The sequence below is a fragment of the Harmonia axyridis genome, chromosome 7 (genome assembly GCF_914767665.1).
Source record: "Harmonia axyridis chromosome 7, icHarAxyr1.1, whole genome shotgun sequence".
Taxonomy (NCBI): domain Eukaryota; kingdom Metazoa; phylum Arthropoda; class Insecta; order Coleoptera; family Coccinellidae; genus Harmonia; species Harmonia axyridis.
Window position 1 is genome coordinate 32,023,849 of NC_059507.1, and position 16,873 is coordinate 32,040,721.

Below are 16,873 nucleotides of genomic sequence, written 5' to 3' on the forward strand. Positions count from 1 at the left end.
AAATAAAGCGCCTCAAGTTTGGATACAAAGACTAAGAGAGATATTTTTTCTACGTTCATGCAAAAAGCAAAAAATGATTTATTGAGGTGCGGCACTAGGTGTAGGAAAATGAGAAGCGCAACTTGAATACTTTATTATTAATATCGATTTGCATTGAAACAGGAACTAATACGTTACGAACAATTTAACTCAAACTTTATTTTTACCCTCAATGTTGAAAGTGAATGAACAATTGGTGCAAATTTCAATATGAATATTTCGTAGTGAAGTACTTTTTAAATCCACTTCTTGATTTGTTACTGCTGTAAACGTACTAGTACTTGGTAACTGTACATCGTTATTTCCTTCAGGCTGAAATATTTGTTTTGCAACACTGAGTTTGTTTGCATGTGTAGTGGGTTTGAACGTTTATGTTTGTCATGATGACAGCACGTTGAAGTAGAATGACAGATGAGTGCAATAAAAACTTTATTGCTCTAGTGCAATAAAGAACTTCTTTTTCCACTAAATATAGTTCAATAAAGTTTTGATTTTTGCATGAATATAAAAAAAAAATTACAATTACGGAACCCCTAGTCGTATTTTGCTAATTGTCGAACTGAACAGTAGAATTCAAGATCCAAATTTACCTGATAATTTCTAGCTTCCAGGTCTTCCTTGTGGACTGATATATATTTTTTCTTTCATTGAAGGCATCGACTGCTATGGTTATTAGCCTCTAATCTAGCCATCACCGGACATGTACAACATCCATGACCTAGCCAGGATTCGAACCCGGTACCTTCGGCACCATAGTCGACATATCTGTCCACTGCACTACCGAGGCAGTCTGTGGACTGATATTATTAGTAATATAACTGATATCCCTCCCTGACAATAGTCAAGATAATTTGATGACGATCAAAAGCTCGTTCTAAGAACCATGATCGTCGCTAGACAAATTGCCGCCCTAGACAGAGGCCCAATATGCCGCCCTAACCGTAGCTAACCCTGCAGAATGCTTAGAAATATTACTAGGTAATCGGGGTCGGGGTCTTCTAGCGAGCGATGAAAAAATTCTCTTAGTATCTCTTTGAAAAATCTTGATAATAACATAGGAGAATTATTCATTAACAAGAAACCAACAATTTCAAACGTGTACAAAAAATTATAGTATATCATTCAACGAGCGGTAATGTAGGTCATAACTCACGCAGATGGCGAGTGCTGTAATTCATCAAGTGAGTTATGACCATTACCGCAAAATTATCAAAGTGACATTCCTCCCCTCAATAACAATAATAATGGACTGTTCCCTTTCGGCCAATCGAATGGAAGCACAGAAGTATAGAAGCACAGATCCATCTTTTCCGATTTATTATAGTGAGTTATAGTAGTGAGTTATTATAACTCACGCGGTTTGTTAATAGATACTACTAATTGCTCGAAAGCAGTTGAATAATGAATATATTATTCAATAGGAGTAGATTCAAATTAAATGTATATTGATTTTAGTATTGGTATATAGAAAATAATATACATGAGGTCAAATGAATATGAATACAGAAAGTTCGTTTTCATATTGAATTGATGTCATTCTGAAAAAATTTGTTTTTTTTTTTAAGAATAAACCATATTATTATTATTATTATATTTTCATTTCGAAAAATTTCGTTATGAGGTCTTCAACATCCAATGATTTTGCCAGGCTCGACTTGCAAAAATATCCACCTGACAAGGAACTGCCTCTCCTCCTCGCCACGCTAATTCTACAGCAACAATCTAGTAAACTTCACTTATAAGGAGTATGCAGGAGTATTTTCATCCCATACCAATATTTTTTCGTAAACTTCAGATCAAATCAACGAAACTGAACTAGACTTACTATATGGATCTACTGCTTGTAGTTTCTTCCTGTGGCTGTTTTGAATACTATATTGTTAAACAGGTCAATTATAATTATATAATTATTATAGTCATTATAACAGGTGTTTTTTTCGAGATATATAACTTTAGGTTGGCATTACTGTTCGAGATGGTGACCGATTTCACCACCGTTACACCGTTACATCCAGAAAAACTGACTGTTTGGTGCGCTTTATGGGCTGGTGGAATCATCGATCCGTATTTCTTCAAAAACGATGATGGCCAGAACGTTACAGTCAATGGTGATCAGTATAGAGCCATGATTACTAACTTTTTCATTCCCGAATTGAACAACCATGATGTCCAGGAGCTGTGATTCCAACAAGACGGCGCAATATGTCACATAGCTCGTGCCACAATCGATTTATTGAAAGACACGTTTGGTGACCGCCTAATTTCACGTTTTGGACCTGTGAATTTGCCTCCAGGATCTTGTGATTTAACACCGCTAGACTACTATCTATGGGGCTATGTAAAGTCATTAGTCTATGTGGATAAGCCACAAACCCTTGACCATTTGGACGACAACATTCGCCGTGTTATTGCCGATATACGGCCACAAACGTTGGAAAAAGTCATCGAAAATTGGACGTCCAAATTGGACTACATCCGAGCCAGCCGTGGCGGTCATATGCCAGAAGTCATATTTGAAATGTAATGCCACAAGATTGTCTTGCGGATAAATAAAATTAATGTCAATCGAATAATCCATCGTTGTTTTATTGCAATTCAAAGTTCTATAGCTCTAAAAAAAACACCCTTCACTACTTTTCTTGCAAGAGTTTGCACGAAATGTACCATATGGTCTTCGCCGTTGCCTCTTTTAATTCTATTCTGTCTTCCTTTCTCATATTGACTTTAGAATCTTTCAGTATCAACAGTAATTCTTCTAAGCTTCCATGTTCATTCAATTCATATTCTTGTTCGCAGCAAAATTCCATAAACATTTTTCATTAGATTAGCGCATTTATACTTTGAACATCCGCATTGCCAAAACTTTCAAATTTATTTGAAATGAAGATGTCGAACGTAATTGTGTTGTCACGGTGATTGATAATTGCACTGAATGCAATAATGAGTGTAATGTTGTCATGATTGAATGAAATTGTTTAATGTGATACGAAATGACAAAATTTCAATTTTCAAGAATTGTTAGAAATTTTCAGAACATGAAGTTGTTATCAAGGCAAAATGCTTTATTGTCGACACTTAGATTCCAATGATAACAGCAAAACTTGGCTTTGAGAGGGACGTCTGAACCCAGTAGCATTCCTTTCAAGTAGCTAACGATTATTCACACCCAATAATGAAAAATTCAAAGATTCCAATTTCCCGATTGATTATTCGAAATCCAAGAGATCCCCAACTCTCCTTCAGCTCCTCGAGGACACCCTCTCCCTGCGCCCCTTGGACGTCGCAGCTCCCGCTGAAAGACGTCCTCGTCTCCTACCCATCTTCGCGGCGGCTGCCGACGTCCGCGTTTCCAGCGACGTCCGCTAGAGGCGTCGCCATAGGCGCAGGATTCGGCGTCGCACATCGACCCATCGGTAGGAAGTTGCTTTTTCAGCGTTTTAACTCTGTGCACTAGTGAGTTGCGAGACTCTGTAGCGGGTGGATCTTCGAGAACTTGGCCGATTGAGATAAACAAACCAGATCACATTGTTTGTACACACGTCGCACGCGTACGCAACACGAAATTTTAGGGAGACCCTTACTGTATCTTTCTCTCCGGTTCTCGGACTGAGAGTGACTGTGATTTTTGCGGAAAGTTGATAGGAAGTGCCAAAAAATCGGTAGGGACGATTAACGTGCCTGATCTGTGCTGTTTGGCCTTTCTTTCGTGGATGGTAAGTTTGAGTAGGGAAGAGACAATCATCCTTCTGGAAATTATGAGATTACCATAAAAATTAGGGCCGCTGAAACTGAAAACAGTCTGGTGACATAAACACTGCAGAATTCTGAGTTTATTATGCACTGATTCCACTCAAATCAAATTGGTTCAGTTGCTCCAAACTATGCAAAATTCTCTAAAATTTCTGCTGCATTAGAGCTAGATTGAAGTCTTTTCTAAATTCCTCACGTTTCTCCCTAATATAACAACGGAACCAACAATATTGAATAATCAGAATCCATGGTAGATATATTACTTAATGGATTACGGAATCGTTCTATGTATGTTATTGGTGGAACTGTTTCTGTAGAACTATTTCCAAAACATGAATGAAATCTCGGTTGTTCTTGATAAGATGACCTTATTTTCAAATATTGCTCTTTCTGGTAACACCAACATCAGAACTATCTCCTTCAACAGAAGCAGCAATTCTTTATTTTCAGTAAGATTAAAATTTTCCTCAGATCTTTCGAGATCTTCCAATCATAAAATGAGTCACGTGTAAGTTATAGCGGTGTGAAACCACCTGGACAATATTCGCTTACAAGATTTTCACGTGTTAAACTGCGGTTGTGATGTCAAACCGTATTTTATTGAGATGGAGACTTGCCAAGGAATAATCGAAGTTCAGTTGGAAAGCACTTACCTAGTACAACACATTCCTGAAACTTGATCGCGTACTGACATAGTCTAACGTCATCCTTTTCATAACTGTGAGTTGAAAGGTTTTGATGTTTTATGTAATTTCGTAGCTATCAGATGAATTACCAGATTTTCATGCCTCATAAATTTTAAATGATATAAAATTATGTTTTTGTCATTATATCAAGGAGAACAGTGGAAACCCAAAGATATATTTCAAATCAGACGAGTTGTTGTTTTGAATGATTTAAACGACAACAGACCAACACAAAATTGGTGCTCCTGAAATATTATAGGTACGTAGTGGTACCTTTCTCTAAAAATATATCATTCGTGAAATAACGAGAGCTTCTTTGATTGCAAACATTTTCATTTTGTAATAAATCTAGTTTGCTCAAAATTCAACAAAAAAATGCTAGTGAAAACATGACAGCGAAGCTAGATTGTTTTCATCTAATTCCATTGGTTCCAGTTGAATTCTTAGAATTCAATTCAGTTTGAATTCAAACTTCATGTATTATTCGATTGTCCTGGAGTATTGAACTTTAGACGCTTTGAAATTGTACAAATTAGGAAAAGCGTTTATGTTCTGTGTAGGCTTTGTTACTGTGTCCCAGCGCCCCTTCATTAGGCACATCACTGTTGAAAGAAAGAGCTAGCTACCTGATTATGAGCACCTTCTGTTTCGATTTCAAATAGATAAAAATTCAAAATCAAACTTATATTATGGCATTGGACTGAATTCATCAGCAATAATCACTGATCAGATAAAATTATAGATTCATGCTCTGTAAAAAGTATCGCTAACACTTAGTCATGTTATCAAGAATTTTCACAGATTTCAGCGTCAGAAAAATTGTCCCAGTCTTCATTATAGTAGAATAGAGCAATTATACCTAATGAGAACGGCTTTGTTAAGCATAATAATGAAATTTGAATAGGCAGAAAAGTTTCATCCAAAATGAAGAGTCATGAATTAAAAATACGAATCATTACAGTTATTGTGAATAGGTAATTCTTTTCTTCGAAAAACTTTTAGGTACTTTTCTAAAAGAAGTTTGAGCAAGAAACTTCGAGATGCATTATTTATCTGCAGTAGATATGAATAATGTCTTTCATATAATTCAGCTCAGAGTTGAATACAACTTCTATGAATTGTATTGATTTACTTTAGCGTCTTTTTCGGATTGATACTTTATACTATCGATCAGAATGAAACTAATTCAATTATATTAAACCAAAAACAAAAACAGATTTTGTGACAAATTCTTCAAATACTTGTTGATTGTCTATATTTTCGCACAGTTTATAAAAATAATATGAATCAATGCTTTTCCCAATTATTTGTATTTTATCAGTTTGACTGACCATGATTTTGAATAATTTGAGAATAAGATTAGTGAACATGTGAACATGTATGGTGTTAAAGTTTGAGAAAAAGTCAAAATATTTTTCATTTCTTCTAGGGTCTGAAAATATTTTTCTGAAATGTCCTATTAGAATAAACTGCGCCAATTTGTGCATTTCTATTTTTCTTGAATTGGGAAGATTTAAAAATTTTATATTTGTAGATTTTTGTGAATAGTGTTTGCTTTCTCTATTATCTCGAGAACAGTACATTCTATGAATTTTTTTTTTGTAAAACCCTTCTGATTTCAGAAAAGGAAAAATTTTCTCAGACAAAGAGAATTGTGTCCCAGATTTTCAATAGGAAAAGAGTCATAGTATCCCTGTATCTACTGCACTAGATAATTTTGACAGGGAGTTTTTTTTTTCCACTTAAAGGCATCGACTGCTATGGTCATTAGCCTTGAGGAGATCATTTCTCCCATCGTCAGAATTTCATATGTGGACCTGTAGCAGAGGCAGAAAGGGTTATTATCTAATTCAAAACCCTACATTATTTTGACTTCAATTCCTAAAAATCTCAACACTGAATGTAATAATATAAGAGTTTTATAAGTGAAAAACTAATTCTTTCGTTCGAACTTCAACACCTCAATCTCGAAAACGAAACATCTTAGAATATAATATGATTGTATGATTTTTTTTTCATAAAAAAAAATTGTTCTATCAAACTTATTGGAATAGAATCTAGACCACCCTGTATTTTTTCAGTATCCTTTCCAGAGCTTCACTGGATTTTTCAATTCAAAATCTTGATAATTGGAATGATCATTCAATTCAAATGTACATTAAATTAACCGTTTGGTATATTCAGAAGGTCCATGTTCTAATTAGTAGACTACAACCCTGATAAACAACAGGTTCTACCTCTCTGACAACATATCGACGCAAAACCGAATCCATAAGTTCGTTAAAATTGACATAATTGTGTCCATTAAACGGGCCATGGTGTTAATTATGTCCCATATCCGCCAGAGATCGACGAAGAACAAATTGTTGTATTATTTTGTTTCCAATGAAATTACAATGGCCAGTGTTCATCATTAATGCAAATTCAATTAGGCTGCTAAATTCGGTCATCGGTACCAAAATCCAATAATCTTGTTTTGTAGGTCAACATACAACAAATATTATATGCATGTCTGTGACATAGTTGAAGTTGGAAATTTAGTATGTCCCATGTGGTTGGTTGGACGGTGGAGAAAAGGTCATTCATTCAATTGGATCCATCGATTTACCAATGTCAATCGGCGTTTTGTTGAACCGTTCCATTTGCGGGATATAAGGGTTCGACCCTTATGTTATATGATGTGGTGGATTTGCGAATAGATTAGTAGGCTTATTCATAGTTATTCTGCGAATAATCATAGTTATTCTGTTATTTATTTCCAATTTGAAATATAGAAATGGAACTGGAACAAATTTGGAATGAGTTAAATTAGTAACCAATGGTAACAATCCAGGATTCAAATTAGGGGGATAAACCATGGTCGTTCAGGTTGTACATAAAGTAACAATGAATTACCCTAATTCCATATTTTTCATTTGTATAGGAATTTTTTATCATTGAAATAGTTATTTCAAGAATTGTAATGAATTCCTGCAACAAGCAACAAATTTAATGACGATTAATTTTTCTTCCTTTGGGGGGGGGGGGGGTTCCGCTGCCCCTTGTTGGGTACGCCTGTGGATAATAAATTCATAATCATAATATGAAAGGAGTCTGAAAGATTAATGTATTATTATTGCAGACCATAGTTTTTAGACTAAATACACCTTTTCCAATTTTAATTAAGAAAGCCTCAAATTTAATTGAGAAAAGCCAATGATCTGAGAAATCGAAGCACAATAAATTTTAATAAAAAAAGTAGATTGAATTTCAGAGGATCGAAATTGTCATTTAGAATTGAAAGTTGTTATTCAGAATGGGGAATTTGAAATTCATGAAAAGAACTTTATATTCAGAAACAGTAATTTATATTTCAAAATAGAAATATGTAATTCAGAAAAAATGGAAAAATTGATTTAAGCAAATATAAATTGGAATTGCGATTATCTAATTTGGGATTTAGAAATTGGAAATTGTTATTCAGAATTGGTTACATATAGGTACATCAGAATTAATAAAAATGAATCACATTCGGTACTGTTCATATAGTTACATATAGGTTCATCATCAGAAATTGAATTGATAACCTCAGAAATACAATTTTTTTTTCTGAAATATAATTTGCTATTTTTGATATTCAATTCTCGCTTCTGAATTATTATTGTTTTGTTGATTTTCTATTTTTTGTACTAGCCGGGTGCTAAATAAAATTTTATTATTATTATAATTACTTACGACTTTTGGACTTTTTTAGAAATCCAACTTCCTATTCTGAATTTCAATTCCTTTTTTTCGAAATTAAATTAGCTATTGGGAAATCAAATTTTTCTTCTCTGAAATATACTTTCCTATTTCCCCCTTTTCTGATTTTTCAACTACAATTGGAAAAATTGTGATCTGTCAATTTTAAATGTAATGAATATTCGATTTTTGATTTCAGAATCACAAAAGGTCATATATGAATTGTGAATTTATATTTGAAATATTTATTTGAAATGAACGTTTTTCGAATAATGATGAAAGATTCATGATATTCTCTTCAATCTTAGTTTTCAATATTTCTGATTTTTTTATTGATTCTATTATTTTATATTGTTCAAACAATTGTATTTTTCGATAGATAATTATTGCAAATATCAAAAAAACATTCAAAATTAAGGCGTTAAATATTGTAATAATTTAATATTCAAATTGACATGTTTGTTTCAGTTGAAATGCCTAACTCATTGAATTTTGACGAATGCAACTATTGAATGTCACAGAATTGCATAACGAAATTTTAAATTTTTCTTCCTTCTTATGTCAACAGTAAAATTGTCACAACCTATATTCTGCAATTTGAAATCGATTGTTGAAGTCCCATAACCTTAAAAAATAACGTATCATGACCTCTACTGTCGGATTATGACGATAAACATTCTGTTTTCTGCAAATGTCAGAATTTACGGAAAAAGTCCTAGCTGCCTACTCTATATTGTTGTTAATATTTGAATTTAAAAATTTTGTGAATTTTGCTAATTTAAAGATAGATATTCTCCTATTCAACAATTCAGCAAGGGCATAAATTCGACAAATGAAGTGAATTGTGCGTTCCAAATATCAATCAAATTTACTGGGTGGTTCAAAAGTAATAAGGAATTACAAATATTAGTGAACACAATATTGTCTTATACAATCTGTTATGTCTATTTTTTTTCTATAGGTTCTCTACTGCTTCGAAAATTATTTTGATTACAATTCAAATAAATGACAAACCATCGTGCAAATTCTTCTGTGTCAATATTCAAACGCAAAAGAAACCAGACTGAGATTCCCACATTTCTAAGTGTATTTTGTTTATTAGTCTTTGTGCAGACACAACTCGCCACTTTTTCATCAGAAAGCAACAACCCACCTCATAGAATTTCAATGAATCTCCTTCCTCGCACCCCCTGCCAGACGGCTATGAATTTTCCAACACGATCCGAATCTGTTTCTGGTAGCACTGAACAAATTCAGCCCCAGAATTGCACGTTGCATTCTCGATGAGAGAGAGCAGAAATTGCTATTCTAAAATCGTAACGTCTTCGCTGTGTATTTCAAGTTCAATACTCTGTATTTGCGTTCGTGTATCTGTTTAAAATTATGCAGATTGGATTTGCCGCTTGAAAACCCGATTACCGCTAAAACTGGGCATCGAAGATCCTGGCTACGTGAATTTGTTGATCAGGTGGTGTAATGGTCCATAGATAGTTCACAAATTTTGAGCGTTTGTTCCCCGAATATGGTCTCATCTTATTAGATCACGATGATTTTTCTGTGACCACACCGTCCAGCCGCTCAACATGGAACACGATCATTTCGAACGAAAATACCTCAAAACTGTAAATTTATGTAATTTGGAATTGAAATGGTCGGATCCGGAATACTGCAGTTAATTTTTTTAATAATCAAACTCCTCCAAGGTATTCTGTTCAATTATGAAAATATATTCTGGGTTTTTTCATGTCGCGGCCCGGATTTCACAGCCCTGTTAAAATGACATATGTCAAACAGAGCTGTCATGCGAAACCTCAAATTTGTAGTTAGCCATTTCCTAATATGGATCATTTATCTATTGCTGAACCTGTGGAAATTGTTATTATACTAACTGACAAAGAAATTGCAACACCGTGAAGTAGCTGTTCGACTTTTAATTTTTTTTTTTGAAAAACAGATAGTATACCAAGGAGTAAATGATTGAAATTCGGAGAAGAAATCGAAGGGTTTACATTGTTTTTTAATAAATTTATGTGATTGTTCACTGCTATTATCTATACACTCCCCAACACGTCTCGGCATTGATGCATAAGATGAATAAGATGTTCTATTTATATATTATCAGTGACGGAAAAACATCCATCTTACATGTGCATAAAATTGTTCAATGCACTTCCTAGTAATTTAAGAATTTCATGTAACCTGAATGTGTTCAAAAAAAGACTGAAAAACTCTCTTATAAATATTGAGCCATATTCGCTGAGCGAATACTTTGAAGCTACTAAACTCTTGTAGTTATATTTTTTTGTGACGTCTATTTCATTTGATCTCTGTTATCGTGAGGATTCCTTGAAATAAAGTTATTATTTATTTATTTATTTATTTATTTATTTATTTCTTCTTGAAAAATACTATCCCAAGCTAGCTGTACTTTATGTCTCAGAGCCGCCAAAGTCCATAGGGGCTTGGGTAAATTTCTAAGCTTTCTCTTCATGATGTCCCGAACATGCTCTATGGGCGAAAGATTGGGGGATATGGGCGGTTATGGCAAAATATTCACATGGGTCGCTACGAAAGAGTTTAAACTAATTCTGCAACATGAAGTCAGGCATTATCTTGCAGAGATATTGGACTCTCGAGCCGGTTAAGGTAAGGGAGAACATAGCTCCACTATTTCTTGAAGATATTGCAGCGTTATCATGTTACCTCGAATGAAGATTAAGGGAGACCTACTTGCATGTACAGTAGCACCTCATACCATGACACCTTCTCTCCTGTGTACATGACGCTCAACATCAAACTGACGTTCACGTCTTTCCCTCCGACGTCGTCTAACCCTTCTTGGGCCATCATCTGCACCCAATGAGAATCAAAAATCATCAGAAAAGACAATCTAATGCAATTCCACATTCCGCAATGTTGACTTTCTCTGCTCCACTCATCAGCTAAAGATCGAGTGGTCGCAAATCGTAATGATCGTGTTGATTCCGATAATCCTCAGACTATTGACAATCTGAACACCAACATGCGTCAATTTATCGATGAGATATTGCCGCAAATTTGCCGCCGAGTTATCAAAAATTACCTAAAAAGCATCGAATCCTGTGATAAATCATGCGGAGGACATTGAAATAAAATTTTGATCGGTATTTTAAGTAGGAGTGTTCGATTCACTTCACTTTCGGAACCACAAAATGGACTTATATGAAGAAATGATACTGATAATATTCAAAATGTTCAAAATCAATTTTTTCGTCAAATCAAGGAAAGAGCTATTTTTCTTAACTACCCGAGAAAAAGTCTGATCTTAGCTGGACAACTTTACTATGACAACCTTGACATTGAACCTATTTCTGTTTATGGCAATTGCTTGTAGATTAGTAGTTCAAAAATCAGTTTATAGTTTTATATTTTTTGATATTTCGCGTAGAAATGTTAAGGTTTGTCTGCAAAATAAAATAATCGGAACATGATCATAGACTTCCTTAGTTTATTGTTCGACTTGTTAATAGTTTCAACTAAACGTGTTATTATTTAAAAATTTATCTCTGCATTAATCTTCTCTGATCATGAGAGATAGTTTCCAAAAGAGGATTATTTTATATTCCCCAGTTTACCATCTAGTGATCCATCACGTAAGGAACCCCTAATATTCTCCCCCTCTATTTGATCGAAAAAACAAAATCCCGCATAATGAGCAAAGTAAATTCACATAGACGTCATTGATTGACACATACATTAAGCCCAATATTCTGTACAAATATCCATGTCATTGGCTGGAACGCGATATTTATTCGAAGTTAAATAGTGTGAAGTTCGAATTTTCTAGCGTGAGAAACGTATTGGACGTTGTAATGAAACAGGGGAACTAAGGGAATTGTTGAGGTCAAATGGGTATACTGTTCGTGTTTCTTGAAATATGTTCGGTATTTTATTACATAAATCCAATAACGAACTACTGAAACCAAATATGGAAAAAAATTCAACCTCTCTGCGAATATATTGATTTATTCGTTAACTTGAACTGGACGTAATTGAATGTAACTACTTTCCTAAAAATCAGCAGTCAGTTCTTCATCACTCCGAATATCATAACAATAATTATAATGATGGAAAGGTTTTTCCAATAAGAAAATGAGGGTTACATACAGATCTAATGATCCAAAATAGAATCCTCTATTCAATATTTGGTGGGTTTTGAAAAAAACTGGTATATTTTTATATAAATCAATGGATGCTTATTTTCGTGAATTCCATCCTTATTGAGTTCTAATCATTCACGTTGTTCCAAAAAAGTCTCAAGGTTCTGATCTCGGTGGCCTATTGTGATCATCACTTCGAAAAATAATACGTCCAAGAATTTTTTCGTAAAATTACGATTTTTTCGTGGCTTGTGTGGCACCTAGCGCCGTTTTGTTGAAAATAAACGTCGTCTACATCAATATATTTCAATTCCGGCCATGAAATCATCAATCATAATTTGGTAACTCAATTCATTATTCGTTACAGTTGCACAACCACCATATCAAAAAAATGTCGAAAAACAGTTTTGGAGAACCTATAACAGGATTTTTTCGACGAATCTGCAACTAAAAACCTGCGTTGAAAAATATAGGGTTTCCCATTTAAAAAACACCAACTCTCCTCTACGGGGTGGTCCAGATTTTAGTTCAATAACTTCGACCTCAGATAGCAGCTGTTCATGAAAAAAATCCATTAAACATATATCCCAACAAGCTTCGTTTTCCAGAGACAGGGTAATGAATTTGGAAAAAAAAATAGTTTTTACTTATAACTTCAGTATTATATTTCATCCATTGTTTTATTTTCAAGGTATTGAAATCTTGATAATGAAATGTTTCAAATTAGGTAAGTGTTTTCTGCCAAAATTATTTAGTGGTGTGGACATAGCTTTGCGAGAATCCTTTTCTTATTGAGAATCTAAATCACTCTATTCTTTTCGGAAAAATTTTTTCATTGAAAAAAAACAAGAAAGCTTCATTGAAAAAAAATTCTTCTGAATTTCATCATAAAATACACAATATTCGAGATAATCGAGTATAAGGCAAACACTATCTACAAAGATCTAAATGAATTAATTTTTCAAATTAGTGATAAGAGAAAGTACAAAAATTGACGTAGTGTATTATAACGCTTTCAGAGGGCATTTAATTGAACATTTCTGAAAGACACACACACAATAAAACATTTTTGTGAATAATTTTTATTTTTTAAGTGTCTAATGAATTTTTTATTTGAAATGTTCAATTGAATGCCATCTGAAAGCTCGATCTACCCTACATCAATGTTTTATTTTCATTTATCACTAATGGAAAAATTTGAAAAATTTATTTTCTCTATTTAAGTATCGTAATGAGATCACTACAGTTCTAAAAACAGTGCTGTAATGCACTCATTACAGCATCGTTATCAAGTTATATTTTTCGTTTTGTGGTTGTCTCTACTGCCTTCCAATCCTATCAATTTTCAACAAACGTCAATAATTGTCAACATAATGTATAATTTGGATATAGTGAAATGATTTGCAGCATTATTCGCAATTTCTCTCAATTCAGGTGGTGTTAAATCGATTTCGTCACACATAATTCATGAATTTAATGCGTAATTTTAAATTATTTGAAAATTCAAAACCCTCCTTCGTCGCTCGTTTTCGAATTTCGCATTCGTTTTGGAATAGAAGCCCATGCTGCAACTTGTTTCACAATATACTATATTGTAGATTTTTGTACTCGATTGTCTCGAAAATGGTGTATTCTATTGTAGTGACTCTGTCTGCTCATAGATGGCGTTATGAGATTTTCAGCCAAACATACTTTGGCCCTGGCGTATTTATAGGGATCATCGCGTTGCAACAGAGTCACCTCTCCACTATGGTGTGAGAGGGCGTGTCTTGAGCAGAAAAAAAAATTATCAGACCCCTATCTACGCCACTGAATAATTTTGGGAGGAAACACTTATCTAACTCGAAGCATGACATTCTCTAGACTTCAATCCTTAAAAATTAAAACTATGAATATAACAATATTAGAGTAAACACTGATTTTTTTAAACACCCTCGAAAACGAATCAATAGATCTATCACTTCCTGATATCTCATTAGTTGAAAAGAATAGGTCAGGGGGCATTAAAGACGTTTTCTCTGAGGCATAATAATAATAATAATAATTTTATTTAATCCTTCAAGACACTACATGGTGTATAGGACAGGTCACAATAAGAAAACTAAACAACTAAGGAGTCACATAAATACTCATTTACAGAATAGAAACCTTTTTTTAAGAGGAGGTTCTTGATTTCTTTTTTGAACAATTTTAAATTCAAAGACTTCACAGATGGTGGCAAATGATTGTATAACTTAATACTTCGGTACAATGGAGAGCATTCAAATTTATGGGTCCTATGTTTAGGTAATAGAAAAATTTACGTATTTCTAGTTACATAATTATGATGACTTGATAATTTCATCCATTTGTCTTCATTTTCCTTTGCGTATAGTAAGCATTTGAAAATGTATATCGAGGGTAGGGTTAAGATTCCATTTCCAATAAAGACTGGCTTACAAGACGCTAACATATTGAGGTTGAATATTGTACGTAATACTCGTTTCTGAGCTACAAAAACATAGTTCTCGAGATGCTTTCACTGATCATCGAATTCAAGACACCCTGTCCCCCTTCCATGAATCCTGCTGTCGACTATCCAGTTCGCACAAAACCAAAATCCCAAAGCACACCACATCAACTCGCGTCGTAAAAACAAACCTACTTCCACCTATTCAAGAACAAGCATCGTTTCCACACGTTTTACGGTTTCGGTAGTTCAAACGGGCCCTGATATACGGCCCCGCAGCCGCATTGCCACGTCTATTTATATCCAATTAATTTATTTGAGCCGAACCGAACTGGCAGTTTCTATCTAACGACACACTTAATAGCGCCACAAACTACGTGAGAAGTTACGGGATAACTTTTAAAGTTGCCGCTGTTAATCATGATTGCGAACGCCGCTGGTGCTCGCGCGAACTGCAGCCAAGGCTGCAAACTTTGCGCCGAAAGTGGAGTCTATAGGTTATAATTCATGGCGGGTCCGATTCTTTCCTGGGGGAGGTTGTTGGGTCATAGATTGGGAGTTATGTGCCTGTGGAGTTCAAGGATTTCGATTTTCGGGCCTGCCAATATTTGGATATGCTTGATAATAAGATATTATTGTTTTCGTGGTGGTTCCAGTGCTGGTATCATTTTTATAGTATATACAAAGTCACTTGGGGGAAACCAGAAAGTTTTGATTTTACAAGGCTTTTCTAGGTTTCCAGCAATTCAGGGTATTTATTGCTTAGCAGTACTGTCAAATAAATCCTGGTATTATAGCGGATCGTCTCTGGAGTAATAATGTGTAGATTTGGTTGTGTCTATTGGCTAATATATTCCACGTTCCACCGCATGCCGGTTTAGTTATTTTCATTAACTGCAGCTAGGCACATCTATCATTTCTCATTCGCCCTTCTTATGATTTGCATAGACCAGGTTTTACTTGGTTTCACTTCGTTCTGTAACTGATTTTTTTTATTTGGATGAAGTACATTCAAACTCAATTGAATGGCCAGATTATTTCTGATATTCAAGAGTTTTCCGAATAACCAGAAATTTATTCTCCCATCAGTCCTTCTGAATATAACACAGACACTAGTCATGAAAAAGTATGTGTCGATTTGGTCACTTTCATTGCCCGAAATAATACACGTGCTTTCGTGTATAAATTTGATCGCTCTTATTGGTGAGAGTTGTGCTCATCTTCTACATCTCATCTTTAGGACTGGTTCGGAGAGTTATTAAGTACCATTAAAGAAAATTTAATTACTAATGAAATATTCTACAGTCACTGAGAAAATGAGAGGTTTTCAATGATTTCGACAATGGTGTTTGGAAAAATTCCGTAGAATATGTTAAAAAACTGAATATGAATATTTTGCGATCAAATCTATTCCACCCGGTACTTTCAAAGTCGGTTATGTTTCGCATTTAATGACCCACAAACCACAAAACAAAATATTTTGGTGAAATACGAACAACACTAATTGAGATTAATCCATAAAATTTCAACCATGTTTTCTGATTAATTTTATCGATGTTTGTCTATTCTTCAGACAGATTATTTCCAATTTCATCTGAAACAATTTTGGGTACTTTCCATTCAGTTGCTACGGTATTACAAAATGTATGTTCCTTTTGGTAGCATGCCAACAGTGAAATGAAGCACATTAAAGTAGAACAAGTCGTCCAAATTCAGCTAATTGTGAATGAATGAGAATTGCACATCCTAAACAACAATGGAAATTGAACGAATACCTCTTAAAAACAACTGACTCATCGCTTGAGCTCAAGCTAATGTGCAGATAACACCAAATCTCAACACTGTCAATTCCAACTTAACAAGACGACATGATGATTTTATTCACATTATTCACACATTTAATTTGGCCTAGGAGAATTAAACTATAAATAAAAAAACAAGAGACTCATAAAACTCAAGGTTGTGCATGGGTGCACAGTGAATAATTTCGTTTGAAAAATTCTAGAAGCAAATACAATGCATAAAGGGATTGATAAGAAAACATACAACTGTGAGAGAACTTGTTTTAAAATAAAAAAGAGTAATTGATG

At 34.1% G+C, this 16,873-nt stretch overlaps 1 protein-coding gene across 4 annotated transcripts in view; it reads left to right on the forward strand.

The window, feature by feature from the left end:
- The window catches only part of LOC123684759 (teneurin-m), a 446,936-nt gene that overhangs the window by 13,828 nt on the left and 416,235 nt on the right, over positions 1 to 16,873 (forward strand). For 3 of the 4 annotated variants that reach the window (XM_045624195.1, XM_045624189.1, XM_045624194.1), the window contains exon 1: positions 3,490 to 3,752. The exons of the other annotated variant lie outside the window; for it this stretch is intronic. The gene's annotated coding sequence lies outside the window, so the exon portion shown is untranslated. Of the gene's footprint in view, positions 1 to 3,489; positions 3,753 to 16,873 lie in introns of those variants that run through there. 4 annotated transcript variants of the gene reach the window in all.